The 7,350-nt window shown below is 44.3% G+C and overlaps 1 protein-coding gene across 1 annotated transcript in view; it reads left to right on the forward strand.

Annotated features, from left to right (window-relative positions):
* Positions 1 to 2,643: 2,643 nt before the first annotated feature.
* Positions 2,644 to 7,350, forward strand: part of CAPN14 (calpain 14) — a 56,698-nt gene continuing 51,991 nt past the window's right edge. Inside the window, exon 1 of the mRNA XM_044450321.1 lies at positions 2,644 to 2,683. The gene's annotated coding sequence lies outside the window, so the exon portion shown is untranslated. The remainder of the gene's footprint in view (positions 2,684 to 7,350) is intronic.

Raw genomic sequence — 7,350 nt, forward strand, 5'->3', positions numbered from 1 at the left:
GTTCACCACCAGATACATCTGCTACTGAGTGTCCTTTCGGCTTTGACCCAGTTGCTTCATTCTTTCTGGTGCTACTAGTACTAGCCCTCTGCTCTTCCCCAGTAGCATATTGGACACCTTCCAACCTGAGGGGCTCATCTTCCGGTGTCATATCTTTTTGCCTTTTGGTACTCTCCATGGGTTGCCATTTCCTTTTCCAGTAGATCACGTTTTGTCAGAGCTCTCTGCTATGACCTGTCCGTCTTGGGAGACCCTGCACAGCATAGCTCATAGCGTCATTGAGCTATGCAAGCCCCTTCACCACGACAAGGCAGTGATTCATGAAGGAGATCATAATTTTAACATTCCATAATTTTCTGGGATTTTGCTCTGCTTGCTCCACCCTTGGTTTGGTTTTGGGTGATAATCTATGAGCTTTTGATGATTACCTGGGGTTATATATTAGTATCTCAGACAAAGCTCCTGCTCATGCAGAATCTCATATTTCAGGAGCTGCCAATACCTGTAGTCACAACATGCTACTGTATGTATATTTGTATATACATACCTGTAGGTAGCCTTTAGCACATGTCATGGTGTCCCATGCTTAGTAACAGACAGTTTTCCGTGTCTTCTCATTAACTACAATGCTCCCAAACAAAGGAAAAGAGTGTTACCAAAATGTATATTCCCTCAAAAATTTGCCGGTGACTAACTTCTGATTCATCGTTTGCTTAAAGAGGAAGTTCAGCAACTTTATCAGCATCTCAGAATTAGTCACCACCCACAACATGGGTGGAAGGAGCTGACCTCAGATCTGGGAATTTCAGCTTTTCTGTGGCTTCCAGACAATGCCTTGGAACCCCCGCCTTTTCAGCCACTTATCTTTCTTCCATGCAGTGGCTTTCTCTTTTTTGAGGTTTTTTTTTTAATATGCAGACATGATTTTGTATATATATACAATGAATATATATTAAATTAATATAACTTACTAGTGTTTATAGATAGGCTTCAACAAAAGCAGACTAGATATCCGACAAGCATTTATTTGACATTGGCATCTGTATGTCACCTGTTCATAAGGTCTTCAACTATTGCATTATAGGAGGTGAGGATTAATCTTCCGGTGTTGAAGTATCAGTTTTTTAGCTGTCCAAGGCCACAAAGAATCCATTTCTCCTTCCATTCATCAATTTCCATGAAGGAGACAAACATTTTAAACATGTACATCTGTAACATACAGATATAAAGAATGTAAAGACTGCTCCAATGCAAAATTTGTTCATGCAGTAACCTTGTGTCACTCAGCAACAACAGGTAAATAGCTTAACACACCAAGCCTTGGCAAACATTTAAGACAGTTGCAGTACAAAATGGAATAACCTCTTCCCCAAAAGAAACAAGTCCTGGACATTGCCAAATTACCTAACTTTAAAAAGAAGCATTGGCTGCATTGCACTGACAGAAATTAGCCAAATTAAAGAAACCCTTATTAATGAGTCATTGCCATGTTGGGAGCGCTCAGGGCCATGTGGTGGGGTTTCATGTATGGCTGCTGGTTATTCCAGCAACAACCACATAACTCAAAGGGTAATTCACATGGAAAAGCCATCAGAATCTGTAAAGAGCAGCCCCTGTTGGTATAGGGGTTCATTTGTAGGAGCCCCTTTCCAGAGACTCAGAGGGAATATGATTGGGGCAGGGGCTTGGCAGCATGTATGACATTAAAGTCAGGGCCAGTGGTAACACAGAAACAGAGAAACAGAGCAAGTCAGAAGGGGTCTCCTGGGCCATCTAGTCTGACCCCGGCTCCAGCCGGCTCCGCTCATGACATGCCTACCATGTGCATGTCCAGCCTATCCTTGAACACCCTCACCAATGGGGCTTCAACCACCTCCAGTGGAAGCCCATTCCATTCCCTAGGGGTAAACGTCCCCTTATCCAAGTGTAGGTCCCATCAGTGAAGAATGCCTGGGAAATGGTTGCGAATTTAAAAATGAAACAAAACTGCATCCCAAATACTCAGTGGAGTCATGGTGTCTGCAGGGGAAGTCAGCACCACTCCATGTAATTTGCTCTTTATCAAGACTGGCTTTGAGTGGCTCTACTTCCCACTGAGCCCTAACTTTGAATATTACTTGGAAGTACGTTCCATTAACTTCACAGCATCTGCTTTTTTGTGTTTGTGTTGGAGCTCAGCCTTAGCTAATCTGCACAGAGGAAGTGACTGTCATGTCCTGCCTGTTTTTCTCCATGTGAAAACAGAAGTCTAGTTTTTGTGTACTGGAGCCATCCATCATGTAGTTGCATGGGTGTGTCTGGCTATCTCACCTGTTCATGCTTTAAGATTTGGACAGGAAAACAAAACCATAAACAGAGAAGGAAGTGTATTTTGTTCTGTGCAATGGCTGTGTCATTTTACGATGAATAGATGGGTCCTTTCAGGTAAGTCATGTGAGTGACAGAAAATGCATACTATTTCAAAACTTTCTGCTGTACAAACCCGTTGTATTTCCTTTTGCCTTCCTTGAGCATTCGGTAGGTGGAGATTAGCTGTTATATTTGCATATGTAGCATCAATGTTTAGATGAAAGAAGTTAGTACAGCAATTGCTGCCAACAGAGTGCTCCAGAAGACCATCACAGCGACTCTACCCAGACGTGTTCCTAAATTCCAGTGAGTGGGTAAGGTATCTTGGAAGAAGGTAAGGCTTTTTATTGCTTAAAAAAATCAAAAAAGGAAAAGGAAGATTTTTAGAAAAATTGCAGTTGTGATGTTCTTGATGATTTACATTTTATCAGATGAAGAGTTCAATCCATAGCTCAGTTGAACAGAGATGTTTACAATGGGAGAGGTCTACCAGCTAGACCCTGAAACTGACTGGGGCATTTTAGAAGTCATTTCCCCCATGATATCAGACTGGCAGCACTGGTTTCATTGCATACCCATTGCATCTAGTGGCTGGCTGACTGTCTGAATCTTCACACTAGAGAGAAACAGTGGAGCGATTTCGCAAGGAAACAAGGCAAGCAGGGGCCAGCCTCTGGTCTGGAGTGAAGTCTTGCTCCCAGGAGGCTTCTAGGGCCATATATCTGCTTGCTGTGTTTTTGTTGTTTCCTCAGCAAATTGGCAGAGGCAGGAGCAAAAAACAGCTAAGGAGGGCTGCATGGGTCCTCACGTATTCACCACTCCTGGTGCCTCAGCTGTGAACACGGAAGCTTCCCTATGGGGAGAAAAGGTGTACCGCTGGGGTGTTTTTCATTGGGAAAGAGGCAAGGGGGAGTTCCAATCACAGATTTCCGCAGTGCTTTCCAATGTTTAGAGCTTATTTGATAGACAGATCTTTACCGACTCTAGCTTATTTTGCTAGTTTCTTTGGATGATGGAGTCATTTGTTCTGTAGTTTTGCACCTTAGTATTCTGATTCAGCTTAGTTTTGTAACTACACTACATTCATTTTTTTTTAAATGTGGGATGGTTTTCTATCTTCTGCAGGCAAATAAAGATACTGTTAAAGTAAAGGCAGAATACAGTCTAAGTCAGCCTTGCCCAACGTGGTCCCCTCCACATATTTTAGACAACAAACCCCCTGCCAACATAGCCCATGAGGCAAAGAGGATTGTCATCCAAAACATCTGGAAGGCACTAGGCTGGGGAAGGCTGACCTATGTGAGCAGGATCACAGCTGGTGAGATGTTGCCGTTAAAATGACCGGAGGCACAGATCTCCTAAATCCTTCAAAAATGAGGTCTAATGCCTTTGAATCCAAATCCTCTTCATCTGCACAAGAGTCTCATTAATGGGATCAAGATTTTATTTAGAAAAGAGGCAGAGAAGTAATACAGCTCCTTTTTAATGTGCACAGGCAACTAAAGGTTTATTTTGTGTATTGTTAACCCAGGGTCATAAGCTGTTTGAATACCAGTGTCTCATTCTCAGGACCACTTGGTCCAATGAGAAGTTCATTAATAAACTTCTTATAGCTTGGGCACAATATTGAGGGAGAAGTTCATTAATAAAATTGGGATTAAATTCTTGGTGGCAACTTTACACATGAAGAGAAAGAGAGGGGGACAAGCATATTACGGGAGAGTACCCGTGACATGTAATGATAATGCAATCGATCTCATCCAAGTCAATGCAGAAGTCTAATATTGCAACTTTGTTCAGTTTGACTTAGAATACCACCTCCCCAGGTCACTGTTGATGAATCCACAGTAGCAGGGGTAGCAAAAAACCAGCACATTTACTTGAAAATGAGGCATCTTGTGTGTGTGTGTGGGGGGGGGCAGGGTGTGTGATCAGAATCACACTCACAGAAGCCTCCCGGGAGTGTGACTCTGCTCCAATTAAAGCATGTCCCTTCTTGACAAAATTGGCAGGGGCAGCTTGCAGTCCCCAATGGGTTCTGGGGGACAACGTGACTTCTTGATCAACCCCTACATGCTGCCTCTTTATTTCCATATTTCCAATATGTGGATTTGTGCACATATTGGTACACCCAGTGTGTGGTGTTTTGCACACTTTTTCAGGTTGGCTTTGTGGTTTGGTGTAAGTCTTGACTAAGGTTTGCGCATGCATGGCGTATGTGTGCACACCACCAGGTTTCCTTTCTTTTCTTAGTTTCATGCGGTGTGTGTTTCTTTGGGTGTGACCAATTTGCCTTCTGTGAAATGGAGATTTTGTGGTGCTTTGTGGGTCAAGCATCTGCTTTTCATTTGTCATTTATTTCTGTGGCTATGACATCAGTTTGCCTTCCGTGAAATGGGAGTCGGAGCCAACTGATGGCTTCAAAAGTGTTCTTTCTTGATGCTTCAACCCCACCTCTGTCTTGTACTTAGGCAGTTGGGAATCTTACTTTTCTTTTAGCCTGGCCAGTTTGCCTTCTGGAAAATGGCTGCTTTGTGACTTGCCACGCCTGCCATGGCAGCCATTGCACGGAAGTGCCTACGACACACAATCAAACTTCCAAACATGCCTACTGACTTGAAAATTTTGAGCAGCCTGTTCCACTGGCCTGGCCCTCTAGGACAGGGTGGGCAACTTTGGAGGGCCACTTTAAAACCCCAGGAAGCCCTCAGGTCCCGCCTTCCCACCATGTGCCACTGAATTTTGATAGCAATAGCCGAAAACAACACCAAATTTCAGCGGGAAACTACAACAACAGTAGCCTCAAAGGGCCAACTTGGCTTGTTTTACAGCCAGATCTGTCTTTCTAGGCAACTATCATTCTTGCCACTGGAATCTGGCAGCAAGCCACTGACTGCTTTGTTGAAGCAGCAACTCTGGGGGTGCCGGGGGTGGCACAGGCCATGGGGGATCACACGTGGTCCGCAAGTTGCAGTTTGGCCACTCTCGCCATAGGTTTTATTCTGTTGCCTGACTTTGAGGCTTGACTTCTGGGGAGCTGCTCATTGTGGTTATAATAAATGTAGTTCCTTGATTAGAGCAGTTGAGAAATCCATCTCCGGTTGTTTGACTTCCTCGGCTGGCATAGTTTCATAGAGTACCTCTGGCTGCCATGTGTTTTATCTCTCTAAGGCAGAGCTGTCTCCCAAATAGTCAGTGTTTCATTGTATCCTGAAAGGCATATTTATGATCTGAAGAAGTCTAACCTGTTTTCAGTATATATCTCAATAAATCATGATGGCTTAGGATTCTCATATTTATCATCCTCCCCACGCCCTTGCCATAATACTCATCCAGCTGCATGGATGTTTGCCCAGCAAAGAATTAAAGTTATGGTTTTCCTTTCTCATACCCTAAGAAAGATTACTTTTCACAGTCATGGTAATAAACAAACAGTTATTTACTTTGATCTCTATCTTGTCAGAATCCTAAGACTAAGTACAGGTTGCACAAACATTCTCATCTGTTTTACCTGCATAAACCGAAGTTTGCTGTGATTTTATGGAAGGGAGATAAAAACCGGAAAACAAGTTTTAACTGTTAGAGGTACAGAACAGCCCAGTTCCATGCATGGCTACCCTGACGTGAGTCCACTGGGCAGGGAGGGTGTGAAGGAGAAAGAGAGAAAGGAGACGATCCCATCTCCAGTCAGATGTGGCTGGCGAGCTCTTGACAGATGTCCGCAGAGGGAATGCGGTCCTCATTAAGGGAAAGACCACTTTCTCTCTCCCAGCATACAGCTGAAGCCTGGGCAATTCCCCTCAAGAGTGGGGAGCACAAAGACCTCATGATATTATTTGGACAAACTGAGGAGGAACCAATATTGTGATTGCAATTCTGGTGCCCCTGGGCATGGCATGCCAAGTCAACACACTTTTGTTTTCCCAAGGGTAATCTTGCTTGCTCAGAGATTGGATTGCGATAGATTTGTGCCTCTTTCCCCTTTCTGTGCCCTGGGAAGTATTTGGCCCTGGCAGACTGCTTTTCTCCAGCTCACTCTGGCTGGTGACACCGGATAAGGAAGGTAGAATGTCTCCCTCTTAGCAGGCTGGGCTTGTCTGGCTTGCTTGAGTCATCCCCAGTGAGGTCTGCGCAGTGCATGTTCAGTTCGAAATCCGGACATTTGCAGGGTGGCCAGCTGCAACTTCCCTGAGGTCAGATCACATGCATTTCCTGTAATATCTGAATACTGGAGTCCTTTAGAGGTCCAGGAGACATCCTGGAATAAGGACAGGCCTGGATCCAGGATCAGGGGGGACCTAAGCCAGTGCCCTCCTTCATGGATCACTGCCTTGTTGTGGTGAAGGGGCTATGAGCTGTGCCGTGCAGGGTCTCCCAAAACGGACAGGTCATAGCAGAGAGCTCTGACAAAACATGATCCACTGGAGAAGAAAATGGTAACCCACTCCAGTATCTTTGCCATGAAAACCCCATGGACAGTACCAAAAGGCAAAAAGATATGACGCCGGAAGATGAGCCCCTCAGGTCGGAAAGTGTCCAATATGCTACTGGGGAAGAGCAGAGGGTTAGTACTAGTAGCACCAGAAAGAATGAAGCAACTGGGTCAAAGCAAAAAGGACACTCAGTTGCTGATGCATCTGGTGGTGAAAGGAGAGTCTGATGCTGTAAAAATCTATACTCCATAGGAACCTGGAATGTAAGATCTATGAATCAAGGCAAGCTGGATGTGGTCAAACAAGAGATGACAAAACTGAAAATCGACCTCTTAGGAATCAGTGAACTAAAATGGACAGGAATGGGTGAATTTAATTCAGATGACCATCAGGTATACTACAGCAGGCAAGAATCCCTCAGAAGAAATGCAGTAGCCTTCATAGTCAATAAAAGAGTAGGAAAAGCAGTACTGGGATACAATCTCCAAAATGACAGAATGATCTCAGTTTGAATCCAAGGCAAACCATTCAACATCACAGTAGTCCAAGTCTATGCCCCAACCACTGG

This window comes from Varanus komodoensis, unplaced genomic scaffold (genome assembly GCF_004798865.1).
Source record: "Varanus komodoensis strain SLA01 unplaced genomic scaffold, ASM479886v1 scaffold1, whole genome shotgun sequence".
Classification (NCBI taxonomy): domain Eukaryota; kingdom Metazoa; phylum Chordata; class Lepidosauria; order Squamata; family Varanidae; genus Varanus; species Varanus komodoensis.